This window comes from Macrotis lagotis, chromosome 4, assembly GCF_037893015.1.
Source record: "Macrotis lagotis isolate mMagLag1 chromosome 4, bilby.v1.9.chrom.fasta, whole genome shotgun sequence".
In the NCBI taxonomy this organism is placed as follows: Eukaryota; Metazoa; Chordata; class Mammalia; order Peramelemorphia; family Peramelidae; genus Macrotis; species Macrotis lagotis.
Genome location: NC_133661.1, coordinates 143324524 through 143341082, shown reverse-complemented (window position 1 = coordinate 143341082; position 16559 = coordinate 143324524). Strand labels below are relative to the sequence as shown.

The 16559-nt window shown below is 36.6% G+C and overlaps 1 protein-coding gene and 1 pseudogene across 6 annotated transcripts in view; both read right to left on the bottom strand.

Annotated features, from left to right (window-relative positions):
- The window catches only part of TJP1 (tight junction protein 1), a 281955-nt gene that overhangs the window by 239579 nt on the left and 25817 nt on the right, over positions 1 to 16559 (bottom strand). The window lies entirely within an intron of this gene.
- Positions 5370 to 8475, bottom strand: LOC141520050 (protein RER1 pseudogene; annotated as a pseudogene).

Here is a 16559-nt window from a genome sequence, read left to right as displayed (position 1 = left end):
TAAAGAATCAATTTGTAAAAGTAACTTTTGAGAGTCAAGTTTTAATAGTGAGAGAAACTTGATTGCAGGAAGTTAGGGAGAAATGTAGATAGTGAAGAAGACACAAAAATTAGTTAAAATACTTACCAGTTAAAAGAAGGAAAGGAGTAGTGATGGGAGGCAGGATAGTGAAATGAAATTTTTCTCAAGGAAGTTGAGACACTTATTTGATAATAGAAAGGAAGAAGCCAGTGGAAAGGAAAAGCTGGAAGATATTATAGAGGGAATAATTAAGAGAAAAACTATAGATATGGTTAACCAATGTGAAACAATACAAGTGAGGGAGTTAGCCTTGGAAAGGAAGAAAATCATCTCTTTTTTTCCTTTTTTTTAATTTTAGAAAGGTTTTATTTTCAGTTCTACAATTTTGTCCCAATTTTGCTTCCCTCCCCCCCACACCCTCCACAGAAGGCAGTTTGTTAGTCTTTACATCATTCCCATCATATATCATTGATCTAAGTTGAATGTGATGAGAGAGAAATCATATCCTTAAAGGAGAAACATGTAGTATGAGATATAGCAGAATTACATAATAAGACAATTTTTAAAAATTAAATTAAAGGTACATAGAAAGTCTTTGGTCTTTGTTCAAACTCCACATTTCTTTCTGAGGATACAGACGGCATTCTCCATCACAGATATCCCAAAATTGTGCCTGATTGATGCCCTGTTGGTATGAGCAAATTCATTAAGGTTGGTCATCACTCCCATGTTGCTGTTAGGGTGTACAATGTTCTTCTGGTTCTGCTCATCTCACTCAGCATCAGTTCACGTAAATCCTTCCAGGCTTCCCTGAATTCCCATCCCTCCTGGTTTCTAAGAGAACAATAGTGTTCCATCACATACATATACCACAGTTTGTTAAGCCATTTCCCAATTGATGGGCATTCCCTCAGTTTCCATTTCTTTGCCACCACAAAGAGTGCTGCTATGAACATTTTTGTACAGGTGATGTTTTTGCCCTTTTTCATAATCTCTTCAGGGTATAGATCTAGTAGTGGTATTGTGGGATCAAAGGGTATGCACATTTTTGTTGCCTTTTCGGCATAATTCCAAATTGCTCTCCAGAAAGGTTAGGTGAGTTTACAGCTTCACCAACAATGTCCCAGATTTCCTACATCCCTTCCAACATTGATCACTGTCCTTTGTGGTCATACTGGCCAGTCTGAGAGGTGTGAGATGGTACCTCAGAGATGTTTTAATTTACATTTCTCTAATAATTAGTGATTTAGAACAATTTTTCATATGACTATAGATTCATCTCTTCTTTTAAGATAGGCAGGAAACTAATGAGGGATGGATATCTCTTGCTGGCAATGGAATATAATATTATATGGTTTACCACATGATTCAGTTAAAGGAGAACACTTTAAATGTTTGTTGAAGTGAAGTCATCAAGGAAGGGGAAACAAATAATAACTGACATTTATGTGGTACTTTAAGCCTTCCATAGAATATTACAAGAATTCTTTCATTTGAGAAAATAAAGACTCCCAACAATTAACCAGGTCAGTTTTAGATCAATCTGAATTTTGGAACAAGAAGCCACTTGAACTCTCTTCATTTGCTAGCTATAGTATTTGTTCCTTTAACCAAACCACAGTCAGCTATAAAGGGTTATAGAGCAAATCTGAGTGACAGCAAACATTGGAACTAGGGCAATAGAAAGTAGAGGTCGAGGATATCTGTATATTTCACAGTTTTGTTTTAGGTTTCTCTGTGACCTGAAAAACAACACTCACAATCCTTGACTGTAATAGGAAAGTTAGAAAGAAAGGAGGCTTGATCTGTGGAAGAAGATGTGCCCAGATGTCTAAGGATGTTTAAGATTTAAGATTGCAATAGGGTTTTCAATTTTTGTTTTACCCAGCTCGGGCACCTTACCCTTAAAATCTAAAAAGAGAAATTTATATCGGATATTGAAGGTAATAGAAAGACAATGGAGTTTGCTGAATAGGTGAGAGATACAGTCAAACCAGATCACTTTGATAGTTGAGAGGAAGATGGACTGAAGGAGAGAAAGACAGGGCAAGGAGACTACCCAGAGGCTACTGCAATAGTCAAAGTGGAGGTAATGAGGGCTTCATTAAGGGCAATGGCAGTATCAAAAGAATGAAGAGGGCATATGTGAAGAATGTGGCAAAGATAGAATTGACAGAACTTGACAATTGAAATAGATATCAGGGATGAGAGAAGCAGAGGGTTGAGAACAATCATTTATTAAACACTTACTATATGCCAGACACTATGCTACACACATCTCATTTGATCTTCAAAGATTATAAGGCAGTTGCTGCTATTATATTACTCATTTTACAATTGAGGAAGCTGAGGTATACAGAAGTTAAATGACTTGCTCAGGGACACATAGCAAGTGTCTGAGGCCAGAAGAGTCAAGGATAACAATGAAGTTGTAAACCTGGGAGATTGGATGTTGGAATCCTTGACTTTTTTAGGGAAATGAGAAAGGAGGTTTGGGTGGGGAAGAGAGGAAAGGGTAGGAAAAGATGAGTCTAATTTTGGATATTATGAGTTTAAGATACTGACAGGATATCAAGCTTAAAGATCCATTAGGCAGCTGAAGTAAGCTAGGACAGAATAATGCTCTATTAGGATAAATAGATGAGCATCATTTGCAGAGAGACAATAATTGAATTGATGGGAGCTGATGAGGTCACCAAGTAAAACAATACAAAAGAAGAAGGCAACTCAGGCCAGAACTTTGGAGGATACACATATTGGGTGCCTACTGGATCAAGATCCAGTAAAAGAGAGTGAGAAGGGGAATTCAAACAAGCAATGGGAGAGCCAGGAGAGAATACTGGAAAACCTACAAAAGGCGAGAATATTAAGGAGAATAGTGTTAGCATGTGTCAAACACTGCAGAGAAGTCAAGGAGAATGAGAAATGAGAAAAGCCTATTAGGTTTGGTAATTACATGATAACTGGTAACTATGCATAGACTGGTTTCCATTGATTAATGAGTTTGGAAGCCAGACTCAAAGAGTTAAACAGAGAGTGAGAGGAAGGGAGGGGTAGATATTGATTGTAAATGAACTTCTTAGGGAACTTTGGCCCAAAAGGGAGCAGTGATATGGACCTGGGAGAGATGGATGGATCAAGTGAAGAATTTTTTTTTTAGGGTTCAAATCGTTTTTTTAATTTTTTTAAATTTATTTATTTTTTAAAGATTTTATTTGAGTTTTACAATTTTTCTCCCAATCTTACCTCCCTTCTCCCATGGAAAGCAATCTGTCAGTCTTTATTTTGTTTCCATGTGGTACATTGATCCAAATTGAGTGTGTTGAGAGAGAAATCATATTGTAGGGTTCTGGTTTTTAATCCACTCTGCTATTCGCTTACATTTTTTTTTGGTTTTTTTGCAAGACAAATGGGGTTAAGTGGTTTGCCCAAGGCCACACAGCTAGGTAATTATTAAGTGTCTGAGACCGGATTTGAACCCAGGTACTACTGACTCCAAGGCTGGTGCTTCATCCACTACGCCACCCCCCTCGCTTACGTTTTAAGGGAGAACTCATCCCATTCACATTCAAGGTCATGATTACTAATTCTTTATTGCCCTCCATGCTATCTTCCCTCTGTTTGTATTTTTCCCCCTTCCCCCCCTTATCCGTATTCCCCAGTATTTTGTTTCTGAATATCACCTCCTTCAGTGTTCGCCCTCCTATATCACTCCCTCCCCTTTCTTTCCCCTTTCCCTTCCCTTCCTTTTGTTAGTTCCCCTTTTCCCCCTCCCCCTCCCTTTCTCTGTCCCCACTCCCCTTTTCCCCTTTTAATACTTGAAAAGTTAGATGTTCTAAGTTAACTAAGTATGTATAAGTTGACTTTAAGCCAAGTCTGATGAGAAGAAGATTCAGGTGTTTCTCATCTCCTCCCTTCTTCCCCTCTATTACCATAGGTATTTTGTACCTCTTAATGTAATGAGATTTGCCCCATTTAATCCCCTCCCTCTCCTGTCTCCTTCCTGTCCCCCTTTTTAAGGAGGTAGTGTTTTTAAAAATCATTCTGAGTCATAGAAAAGTCTGAGTATCTATCACTTCTAGCTAAGTACATTCTATCTAATAGAGTTGATTCTTGAGAGTTATTACAGTCTTTCTCCCAAGTGGAGTTAAAGCCAGTTACATCCCATTGGATAGCAGTTTCATGGATAGGTCATGAATGTCCATCACTTCTGGCTAGGTATATTCTCTCTGTTAGAGTTACAATTCTCAAGATTTATGAGAATCTTTTCCCCCATGCTGGGATACAGCCAATTTCAACTTGTTGGATAGCAGTTTTTTTTTACTGCCCCCCCCCTTTTTTTGCCTTTTCATGCCTTGAACCTCCTGTTTGATGTCCAAATTTTCTATTTAGCTCTGGTCTTTTCCCCAGGAATTTTTGGAATTCTTCCATTTCATTAAATGCCCATCTTTTTCCCTGGAAAAGAAGGCTCAGCTTTGGGAGAAAGTAGATTCTTGGCTGCATTCCAAACTCCCTTGCTCTTCAAACTATCTTGTTCCAGGCCCTTCGATCCCTTAATGTTGATGCAGCCAGGTCCTGTGTAATCCTTCCTGTGGCTCCTTGATATTTAAATTGTTTCTTTCTGGCTCCTTGTAGGATTTTCTCTTTTATGTGATAGTTCTGGAATTTAGCCACAACATTCCTTGGTGTTTTCATTTTGGGATCTTTTTCTGGAGGGGATGGATGTATTCTTTGAATAACTACTTTGCCCTCTGGTTCCATGATATCAGGGCAATTTTCCATCACTAGATCCTGTAATATTAAGTCCAGGCTTTTTTTTTTCCCTCTTCAATGTTTTCAGGAAGTCCAATAATTCTCAGGTTGCCCCTTCTTGACCTATTCTCAAGGTCAGTGGTTTTGCTGATGAGGTATTTTATATTTTCTTCTATTTTTTCCTATTTTTTGATTTTGTTTGACAGGCTCTTGCTGTCTCATGAAGTCATTAGTTTCTGCAGACTCCATTCTTTTTTTTTAGGGAGCAATTTTCTTCATTAACCTTTTGCAATTCCTTTTCCAATTGGTCAATTCTACTTTTGAAAGAGCTTTCCATCTGACCAGTTGAGGTTTTGAGAGAATTATTTTCTTTTTTGCATTTGACCAATTGAGGATCTGAGAAATTTATTTTTATTTTGTATTTGTCCAATTGTATTTTCTAAGGATTTGTTTTCTTGTTGCAAGGTATTAATCTTCTCTTGGGTTTCTTTTGCCAAATTTTCCAATTGATTTTTAAATTCCTTCCTTATTTCTTCAAGGGAGTCTTTCTTTTTTTTTCAAACAATGAAAAAATATATATTTATATATTTATAATTCAGGGCCCTCAAAAGAAATCATGGTCATTAAGAACAAAGTTTTGAGTCATTATGAAAAGAGTCAAACTTTAAACATCTCTAGTTCGATGCAATTAGGAAACTGGCATTAAGATTCCCCCATATACAGTTACTTGAAAATCACCTTTAAAATGTTAAGTTCTTTAGGAAAAAGGCAGCATTCAATTTATCATCAGCTCTACTATTCAATGAGACTTGATTATGGCCCCCAAATACCATGCATGTGCCCAGACAACTGAAGGTCGCCGACTGCATCTTAAGGAGGCTTTAGACATCCCCATGAATACCATACCACAGAAGAAGCAAAAGGCAGCTCCCGGCATGCTTCCTTCCCTCCTTCCCTACTCACACAGAAGCACTCGGGGGCCATGCAAACGGATTGTGATGGTGACGGAGGTCACCGTTAACATAAGACTGTTCTCCCACTGTCGCAGTCTCCCAGAATCCCTTCAGAGTGAAACACGTGACATGACCAAAAAATGACCTCGATGCAATTTGGTTTAAATGCCAGCGTCTTCAAAATCTTTGACATTTCCGTTACAAATAATTGAAGATCCTTTTTACAAAGAAAATTTCAACTCCCTCATAATCAACTACTTTATATGAAGAAAAAAGACATTGTTACAATGGCTCAAAATGGTTCTTCTTGGATTATGTGGTAACAGGGTCAGTTCAGATTTTAACTAGTGAATGTCTTCCCCATGTCTTCCTTCCCTTTGTATTTCCTCTTCCCGTGTGTGAACGGTATATACCTGTATTTAACCATATGCTTTATTTGCCTCTTCATGGTGATACAGAAAAGCATGACAAAGTACATCACAAGGATCGACCAGAACACTGGGACATTGAAAGCATCAAAAAACGTACAGATCATAGCAACAAGAATGCCCTTAGTAGCAGAGTGCCAAAATTTAAATTCTGGAAGCCTTCAAATGAAAGGACGGAATTCCTCATTTTGTTTTGTTGGTAAAGAAGGCCCTTCATCTGAGTCTTCCATTAAGGAGGGATCTACCTTTGGCAAAAGGAAAGCTATGAAAAGATTGAGGTGGTAGATTCCCAAGGCATATGTCACGATGTACCAACCCTGTAATAGGTAAACTCTAATCATGTAGATGAAACTTAATCCCAAAGTTACAACCCATCACACAGCTGTATAAGGAGTAGATTTGTCTAACCAGGACTGGTAAATCTGTCCAAGTCTTGTGAAAAATCTAAACACCACAGAAGGCTTCCCATGAACAGAATCTCCAACGCTGTCTTCTTCGGACATTCCGTTGCTCACTGCACCACTGCACCCGGCCACGATGCCCCTCAGGGCCACGGGAAGGAGGAGGAGGAGGAGGAGTGGCACTGCCACCGCTGGTGCGCTGGCTTTGGGAGGCTGCTGCCCGGCACTTCTGCCCCCCAGCTGCTCCTCCTGGGCATCCAAGATGGCGCCCCAAGGGAGGCCCAAGGGAGTCTTTCTGTACTGGAGACCAGATCATATTCTCCTCAAAGGTTCTAGGTCTCTCTGAGTTAGCATCTTTTCCTTCCAAGAATTTTTTTATGGATCCACCTTTCCTCTCATCCTTCTTCAATTTGCTAAGATCTTGAGTTGGGGAGGGGCTGGTTCACAGGAGTTTGGTGTTGGGATTACTAGAGGCTTTACCCACTGAGTGCAATTTCTCTGGCTGGCCAGTAGGAGGTGCCCGTTGCTTTCTCTGGAGTGTTTGTGACCTTGATTGAGGCCTTCTCCCTTAGCTTGAAGGGAGGGGTTGAAGCTATTGAATCCTTTTACCTTCAGTCAATGGTGGGCTTTACCCTGGGGTTAGGTCTTTCCTCTTCCTATTGTCAACTGGGCTGGTTCTTCTGCTTACACACCTGTGCCTGAGGCAGAAGTAGTCTGCAGTTGTTTGTTCTGGGAAGGGGCCTCAGCTACAATGGAGGCGTGGACTCAGAGTTCCTCTGACCCAAGGAGGCCAGGGATGGTGTCTGCAGCTTTCCTGCACCAGAACTCTCCCTTCAGCCATGTTGGCAAACTCCAGAGGGTCAGCGCTAACACCAGTGCCTCTGCTCCCTAGTTAACTCAAGCCCCTGTGGTCTAGCCCCACTGCTGATCCAGCAGGTCCATCTTTCAGGCCCTCAGACTCCCAGGCTCCAATTAAACTGCTAATCTGGCTAATCCAAGGCTGATCCACTCTCTGCCCCTGGACTCACCCAAAGCTGCAGAAGACAAATCCTGAGGTAGATGTTCTTTCTCCTGGCTTTTCTTTCTGGGTTTTGTGGATCAAATTTCTGTTAAAAGGTTTGTTTCATATGATAAATGGGGAAAGATCAGGAGACTTTAGAACTGTGCCTGTCTTCTCTCTGCCATCTTGGCCAGAAGTCTTCAAGTGAAGAATTTTTGAGGATGAGGGAGATAAGGACATGTTTATAGGTAATCAGGAAACAGCCAGTAGACAGGAAAAGAATGAAGATTAAAAGGGTAGGGATGGGGCAACTAGGTGGTGCAGTGGATAGAGCACCAGCCTTGGAGTCAGGAGGACCTGAGTTCAAATGTGGCCTCAGACACTTAATAATTACCTAGCTATTTGGCCTTGGGCAAACCACTTAATCCTCACTGCCTTGAAAAACTAAAAAAAAAAAAAAGATAAAAAAGGTAGGGATGAAAAAGGGAATAATATGCTGGAGAAAATGGGAAGGAATGAGATCACTAGAGGGGCTTGTCTTGACAAGAAGGCTCTTTGTCTCTTCATGGAAGACAAGGGTAGGGGAAGAGATAGTGGGTAAGGCATTTGAGTGATGTTATATGAGAAGAAGGGGATAAGAGAGTTTCAATGACTGGTCTCAATTTTTTTTTTTTTAGTGAAATATGAAATAAAATTCTTGGATGGGAGAGTAGGGGGGGCATGGAAAGTTTGAGGAAAGATGAAAAAACATTATGGTAGGTGAAGTCAGCATCTTCTCTCCTACTTATAATCTTAGAAAGTTGATTAGAGCACGGAGATATCAAATGGCTTGTCCACGGTTATTTAACCGGTATGTATCAGAGATGGGACACAAACCCTGGTCTTCTTAGTTTCAAAGCTAACTCTCTACCCCTCTATGCAAAACTGCCTTTCTTAAGGGGGATGGGCAATGAATCATGCAGGTAATACATATATATATATATATATATATATATATATATATATATATATATATGTATATATACACATGTATAGATATAGATATGTTATCTATAATACAATATATTAATAAATCAATTAATCAAACTGTTACAGAGAATATGACAATGTAGTGTAGAGAACACATCTTGTACTTAAAACAAAAATAACACCTATATTTGAAGTTTATTTACATAACGAAATTCATAATTCCAAATATAATCCTGGTTTTTTATTTATTTTTTCTTTGTATATTTAAATATTAGTTTGCGTTAATAAAAATAGTTTTAAAAATTATATAATTGACAAAGTAACTTCCTACTTGATTATAATTTCACGTTTTTACAAATGCATTTTTTTATATCATCATTATAAAATCTTGTGAGGTAAACAGAATAGACATTAGATCTATTTTACAAATGAGGAAACTGAGCCTCAAAGTTATTCATCAAGTACCAGAAGGTTCTCATCATAGTACTAATGTACCTCTAATAATAGTCTCACATCATAGACTCCAAGAATAGTGAAGTTCCAGTCAAACTTTTTGGGTTTTTTTCCTATTTACAATGATTTAGAACTAATTTTAAATACATTACTTCATGACAACACAACAGTTGAATACATGATTTCTTCCCTCTGTTTTTTGTTTCCTTTGTAATTAGCATAACAAACACCAAACATTTCCCTTTAAAAACAGGTATTTTGCTGTAACTATTACTCAAGCGTATACATAATGCATGCTTTTGTGTGCCACAGTTGATTTATTAATTGCCAGTTGGACATGCAGAGCTATCAACAAAGCCAAAGTCAAAGAAGAACCCAACATCTGTTTTCTTAAACATCTGTTATTAAGCAATATAGAGCAATATAGACATATATATATATATATTATGATTCATGGGATTCTAATTAAGTGTACTTTAATATTGTTTCTTTTAAACAGAAGAAAATTAGGGCTGGAAAGAATCTGAATAAAAAAGCAGTCAACTGTGATTTTTCCAAACCCTTGAATTCTACCTTGCTCTGTCCCATCCTAAGTTTGCTCCACCCAAGATGATGCTAAGTTGAAACACTAACACAGACATCACTACATGAGAAACCTGAAAAACTGGAGAAACAAGAATGACTATTCTATATTACTACTTGGAAAGAAATCTAAAATTTATGAGTGACAAAATAGAAACAGAAGTGCCTATGAAAATATTTAGCACTTCTATATGTTTCTTCTTCAGAGATTTGTAAGTCTTAACTAATTAGTTGAACTACAGTTTGTATACAGCTATATATATATATATATATATATATATATATATATGTATACAGTATAACAGCAGTAGTTAATATACTTTGGGAAAGTAAGGTTGGAAAGTTAGGAGTTTGATATCAGACCCTGGATATATAGTAGGTTCAATAATCAGCCTCTGACATAGTTATTCCCATGGGCATAAAGAGCTTAATGAGTTAATGGTTTATCTGTTTTTAGGAATATCAGGGCAAGGCTTTTGTGGGGAACAAATCTTGGGAAAATAGATAGGAATATCTTTAAAGTGATTTTTTAAACATCAAGTAACATGTCATCTTTGTGATTCTTCACAATTTAGATATATCTAAGGTAGCTCTGAATTATATTATTTCTTTTGTTTTGCTGTTAACACAGAAGTCCTAGACTCTTCATTTCAATTGCTAAAATATTCTCTGGCTCAAGTTATTTTCTTCCCTTTTCCCTTTCTTAAATCAGCCCAATTTTACTGACTAAATAATGACTTTTTGGGTCCTCTTTCCCCATATTTCTCTCTCAGTATTTCTAGGAGTAATTCAAATTTGCTCACCTTTTCCCACTCCCTTTGCTTCAATTATAAATCAACATGAGTCATTCCTCTCTTTCATGTACTCTGTGATACAGTGAAACTGGCTGCCTCACTGTACTTTACATACAACATTCCATCTCATATGCCTTAGCTCAAGCTGGAAAACACCCTCTTTTACTGCATGGTTTATAATCTCTAATTTACTCAAAATTTAGATGTCATAAGTTCCTATTGTCTCCCCCTTAAAATTACTCAGTATTTATCTTTATATATTTATACACAAGGTTCTTTAAGGCAAGAAATGTTTTCTTTTGTTTTTTGTAGCCCAAGTCCCTAGCATAGCCTGTTATATAAGATACAAAATGAGATATTTGTGAAGAGTGAGCACAGTGGGTAGGACAGATTCATATTTTCCACAGTTCCATATAACAGCAACCCACCACAGGCTTATTGCTGTTTCAACTCCACCTCCATAGTTGACACTCTATTCATTGTCAAAAGGAGATGCAGCTGCTTCATCCTTAAAGGGAGTGTTATCAATCTTTTCTGAGACTGGGAAGCCAACATGCCGGGGCTAATTAATGCATTTTCAATTCTTTGGTTAGTCAAAATCTTCACCAAACCTGATTGGTATACTAAAAGGTCCTTGGTGGTGGTGGACAGATGGGCAAGATTTTTTTATTCTACTTTTTCACCCCCAAGCAAGAAGTTCTATTATGATATATAATTTCCCTGAATACACAGGTGAGCAAATACCTTTTTAATCATGCCCCTGGTAGGTAGCTTAGGTGCATACAGATTACTCTGAAGCTTTATTAAACTTCAAGAAGGCACTCAACAACCCTAGAGGGCACAGAGGACTGGGCAGATGTGATCTTTGATCTAGATTCTTGCTGCTATGCCTCTCTCCCCTTTCAGGAACAAACACTATCTTGACTCATAATCTCATTTAGCCCTTGCTTCTTTGCATTTTTCCATGCTCACCATGGACCTCTATCATAATGGTGGCTACTTGGAACTTGTAATTTGGAATATTTGTATATTCATATGTGTGGACGACTTCTCTTTTTAAAATTTTTTTTTGTATTTGTATATTGCAATTTAGAATTTGTACTTAGCACTACGTTACTGATCATCTCAAGGAGTCCTATCTAGAGATACCTTATATACACAGTTGCCCTCTGGCACTGAACACCTAATTCCTACATGTCCTCATGTGACATCTGTGACACCTGTCATGGTTGTCATATCTATGAATATATAAAATTGCCTGATCATCTAGTTAGAGTAACTCCTATTATACAAAAATACTGGCTACAGTAGATTGTGTAAACAGGGCAAGGCACTGGAACCACCAAAGGTGGTTTAGGTTTAGAGGTTTAGGATAAAGAATAGTTAAAAGAAAGTGAGACAGGTCCAGAAGGCAGTTCTCAAATAATGGGCTTAGAACTAAATAAGTAGTACAGGACTGGTGTCCATAAAAGTACCTCCTAATACCAAACACTAAAAATCAGAGATAAGTCAAATACTAAGGTAAGACTTGGAAGATTAGGAAGGTAGTGATTTTTTTTAAAAAGGAGGCAAATTTTAAGAACTTAGGTAAGAACTTTGGCAACCAAGATTCAGAAACTAGTCAAGTAGCATGAGCAATAGACGTGTATTACCATCAACAGTAAAGATTTTGACAATCAAGATATTCCTTAACTTTAGCCAGTAGATTTTATATATTTATTATGAAGACACAATTATCCTTAGCTCATGAGAAATCTAGAAGCAATAGTCCCAAATTAGTGGGAATACCTGACTGAAGTTTGATCAGAGAAGGGCAGTTTCCAAGCAGGTAGCATCTGATTGATAAGTTTTAACAACTCAGTTTAGTTCCTCAATGTCATGCTTAAAATGAAATAATTCTAATTCTCAAAAATAACTATGAAAATTTCCCAGAACCATATAATATATGACTATATATTATGACCATATGACTATAATAATGACTATAAATAGAAGAATCACTGTCTATCATATTGTACTATTGCATCTACTTAGATTTCAAGTCTCCTTGATAAGGAATGAATGTCAAAAATATATTTTGACCCAGAGGAATGTGTGTGATTTTCTACAAATAGGATATCAGATGCTTATGAACATTTAAAAACATAAAAATATGGATTAAATATTGAGACGTGTTGAACAACTAAGTGGACCACTGACAGCACACATAACATGAACAAATATATAAAAGGATATAGATATGTTCTAGTTGAAAAATACATATACATAATAACATATTTATATAAACATTTAATATAATAATGGAATATATTTTATAAACTAGAGTTCTGATGTTATTCAATATTTCTTTCTTTATTTCTTTATTTCTTTCTTTATTTTTTTTTAAGGTTTTTGCAAGGCAAATGGGGTTAAGTGGCTTGCCCAAGGCCACACAGCTAGGTAATTAAGTGTCTGAGACCGGATTTGAACCCAGGTACTCCTGACTCCAGGGCCGGTGCTTTATCCGCTGTGCCACCTAGCCGCCCCTATTCAATATTTATTAAAAAGAATTCTCAAGCTGTGGCTAAATAGTATCCCCCCAAAATTAACTACTTAAGATTGTGAAACAATTTTCTTTGAAATTCTTCTTTGAAATAGGTGAACAGAAGCAATCAATGTTTTACAAGCAGCCATCATAGAAGAAATGATACCAATGAGATGAAACCAATCTTTTATACTGTTCTATTTAAATTAAGAAATTGATATGTTATGCAACTAGTTCAAATACTATTAAAACAATACTTGAATCTTTATAAGAAAATGACTAACACCATAAAAAGTTTATTAGGCAACTACCCAAATGAAGTACTATATAAAACAAATTGGTCTCTTAAGAATTGTCAATATGAGGGGCGGCTAGGTGGCACAGCGGATAAAGCACCGGCCCTGGAGTCAGGAGTACCTGGGTTCAAATCCGGTCTCAGACACTTAATAATTACCTAGCTGTGTGGCCTTGGGCAAGCCACTTAACCCCATTGCCTAGCAAAAAACAAAAACAAAAAAAAAACCCTAAAGAATTGTCAATATGAGACATTATATTGACATGAACAAATGAATACTTAAAGGATAAAGACACATATCTTAGTAGAAGTATTCTTTAATCAGTAAATCATAATGTCCTATAAGAAAATATCTTAAAAAGACAAGTATTTCCTAATAAGGTTTTTAAAAGCTCTAGGCCAACTCATTCAAGTCCAGTTCTAATTTAACAGTTTAGTTTAAATATGCTCAGAGGGCAAATTGGTCTAATTATTAAAGAGAGAAAACTATCAGAGCACAAATCAAATATTCTACTATAATAATGGCTCAGACTGTAGTAGTCTTTTTTTTCTAAGGTTTTTGCAAGGCAAATGGGGTTAAGTGGCTTGCCCAAGGCCACACAGCTAGGTAATTATTAAGTGTCTGAGACCATATTTGAACCCAGGTACTCCTGACTCCAGGGCCGGTGCTTTATCCACTGTTCCACTGAGGCACCTAGCTGCCCCTGTAGTAGTTTTTTTTTAAGGTAGCAGAGTAATGGATCATTTTTGGTCCAGTCCTTTTATTGTATCATACTAGATTTTTCAGAAAAGTAAATGAATCATTAAACATGAACTTTTTATTTTTAAATAAATTTTGTTTTAATATAGACAAACCATTACATATATATACACCTATAACATGTTTTATCCATATCTGTGTGTATTAATATTTGTTTGTATCTATAGATAGTACATATAGATATAAGTTTATTTATGTATATCAAGATTTATGTATATATATATACACAAATGCATATAGATGTATTTATGTGTACATGTGTGTCTATATACACAAAAGGGAAATATTTTTTTTCTGTGAAAATTAAAGGCAAGGGACAGCTAGGTGGAGCAGTGGATAGAGAGAGCACTGGCTCTGGAGTCAGGAGGACCTGGGTTCAAATCCGACCTCATACACTTAATAATTACCTGGCTGTGTGGTCTTGGGCAAGTCACTTAACCCCATTGCCTTGCAAAAACCTTAAAAAAAGGCCTTTATTTAAAAAAAAGAAAGGCAAAACAGATTTTTTTTAAAAATGTAAATGACAAGAAAAATATATGGAATTGCATAGCTATAATAAAATGATAGGAAAAATAACATTCCAATAAGTACTAATTGTGTAAATAAATTATAGAAATCCCAAGGATATAATTAAAATGATAAAACTGAAATATTTTAAGAACTTTCTTAAGGGTGGTTTTTTGCTTTATTTATAATAACTCCTTGTACAGTACCCCTCTGTTGCATCATTGTGGTACAGAGATTCCAGGTTTCTAATGGTTATACCAGCAGAGCATAAATCATTGTGGGTGCTATCCTTTCCATGCTGGAAAGACTTCATGTAAAAACCAACTCTGAGCATGTGACTACTGTCCAAGGAATGACCAAGTTAAATAAGAAGCTCTCCAGAAGGTTGGGCATCAGGTCATTTTAGCTCTAGAAACTCAGAGAGATCATCTGCTAAGGCATGGAACAATTAAGGCCTGAGTCTATAGCTGTAGAAGAGAAAGCCCATGGTGATGGAATGTGAATTGTTTTCTGAAGCATTGAAGTTGCTTCAAACAGAATCCACAAAATGTTCATCAATTGTAGAATAGGTTAAGACAAGGGATGGTAAAAGTTCATGAATAAAAGCTCTATACTGGTAAACAGAATCACCTCATGTTATAATTATGAACATTGAAACACTGTTTTCAAAAACAAAATATATAACTAAACTATGTATGAAGATGTATGTTGTTTCAAAAAAAAGAAAAGCATTAAACATTAAGTTAGTTTTCAATGAAGCTACTAAAAATATTGATTAAAAAGCTTTGCCTATTGTGGCAGCACATAAATCCTTCATTAAGAACAGAAAGACTTTGATTTTTACCATGAATCAAAATATAACAATATTAAAAGCACTTTTATCACTCTCCAGTTAATGACCTTCATATATTCCTGAAGCTCTCTACCTATGAATCATCTTCATGTATGTTTGGGGTTAACCAAGGTTTCCTATAGTCCCATGCATTGCAGTTCTGAAATGTGTTTTATCTTTGGTTGGGAAAGGTTCACTTTCCCACATTTCTGGGTTTGATATGGTCATTATGCATTTTGTGGAATGGTAAATGAAGAGGAAGAATGGAGTACAGATAAAACATTTAGGCGAAAGTTTTTCCTAGTCTTTTACTAATCATTCATACCCTAGAATGAGATGCCCCCATGTGGTCATTTGAATTGTGTAGTTGGGTTTACTAGTCTGGAACATGAAGAAGATTGAATAATAAAATATAATTTTTAAAATGTCTCCTGTCTGCTCATTATTAAACCAGAAGAATAATTTTTATCCTTTTAGTTCTAGTGTTTTGAACACTATGACTATATAATAGAAAATAACTATTAGACTAATGAGTACAAATCATTTACTTTAAAAAACATAGAACATTCAAATTGTAATTTCTTTTCGTTTTGTAGAACCCAATCATATGATAACCTTGTAGAAATAATAATTTCATGGGTAAAAGATAGCTTTCCTCCCTTTCTACAGCAAACATTTTGAAAAAAATTATCTAAGGTCACTGCCTCCATTTCTCTCTCCATTCAACCCTTTGCAATCTGTCTTCCAAAGCCAATATTCAGGTAAAAACCACTGTCTCTAAAGTTGTCAATGATCTCTTAATTGCAAAATCTAGCAATCTTTTCTAAGTTTTAATCCTTTTTGGGGGGGACCTGCCCAGCCACCAAGCTGCTCTAGTCCTAATTCTTCTAGACCCATTGCTACGTTGTTGACCATCCTTTTCTCCCAGACACTCTTTCTTCTCTGAATTTTTGTGATATTTTTTCTTGCTTTGTTGCTTTCCTGACCAAACATTCCTTGATCTCCTTTGTTGGCTCACCATCCACAACATACCTTTTAAATGTAGATGTTTCTCAAGGTTCTTCTTCTTCTTCTTCTTCTTCTTCTTTCTTCTTCTTCTTCTTCTTCCTTCTTCTTCTTCCTTCTTCTTCTTCTTTCTCTCTCTCTCTCTCTCTCTCTCTCTCTCTCTCTCTCTCTCTCTCTCTCTCCTCTTCTGTCTATCTTTTTTTCTCTCTTTCTCTCAATAAATTACCAGCTCCCATCAGCTCTATAGAGATAGCTCTAAAATTTACCTATCCAGGTCCAATCT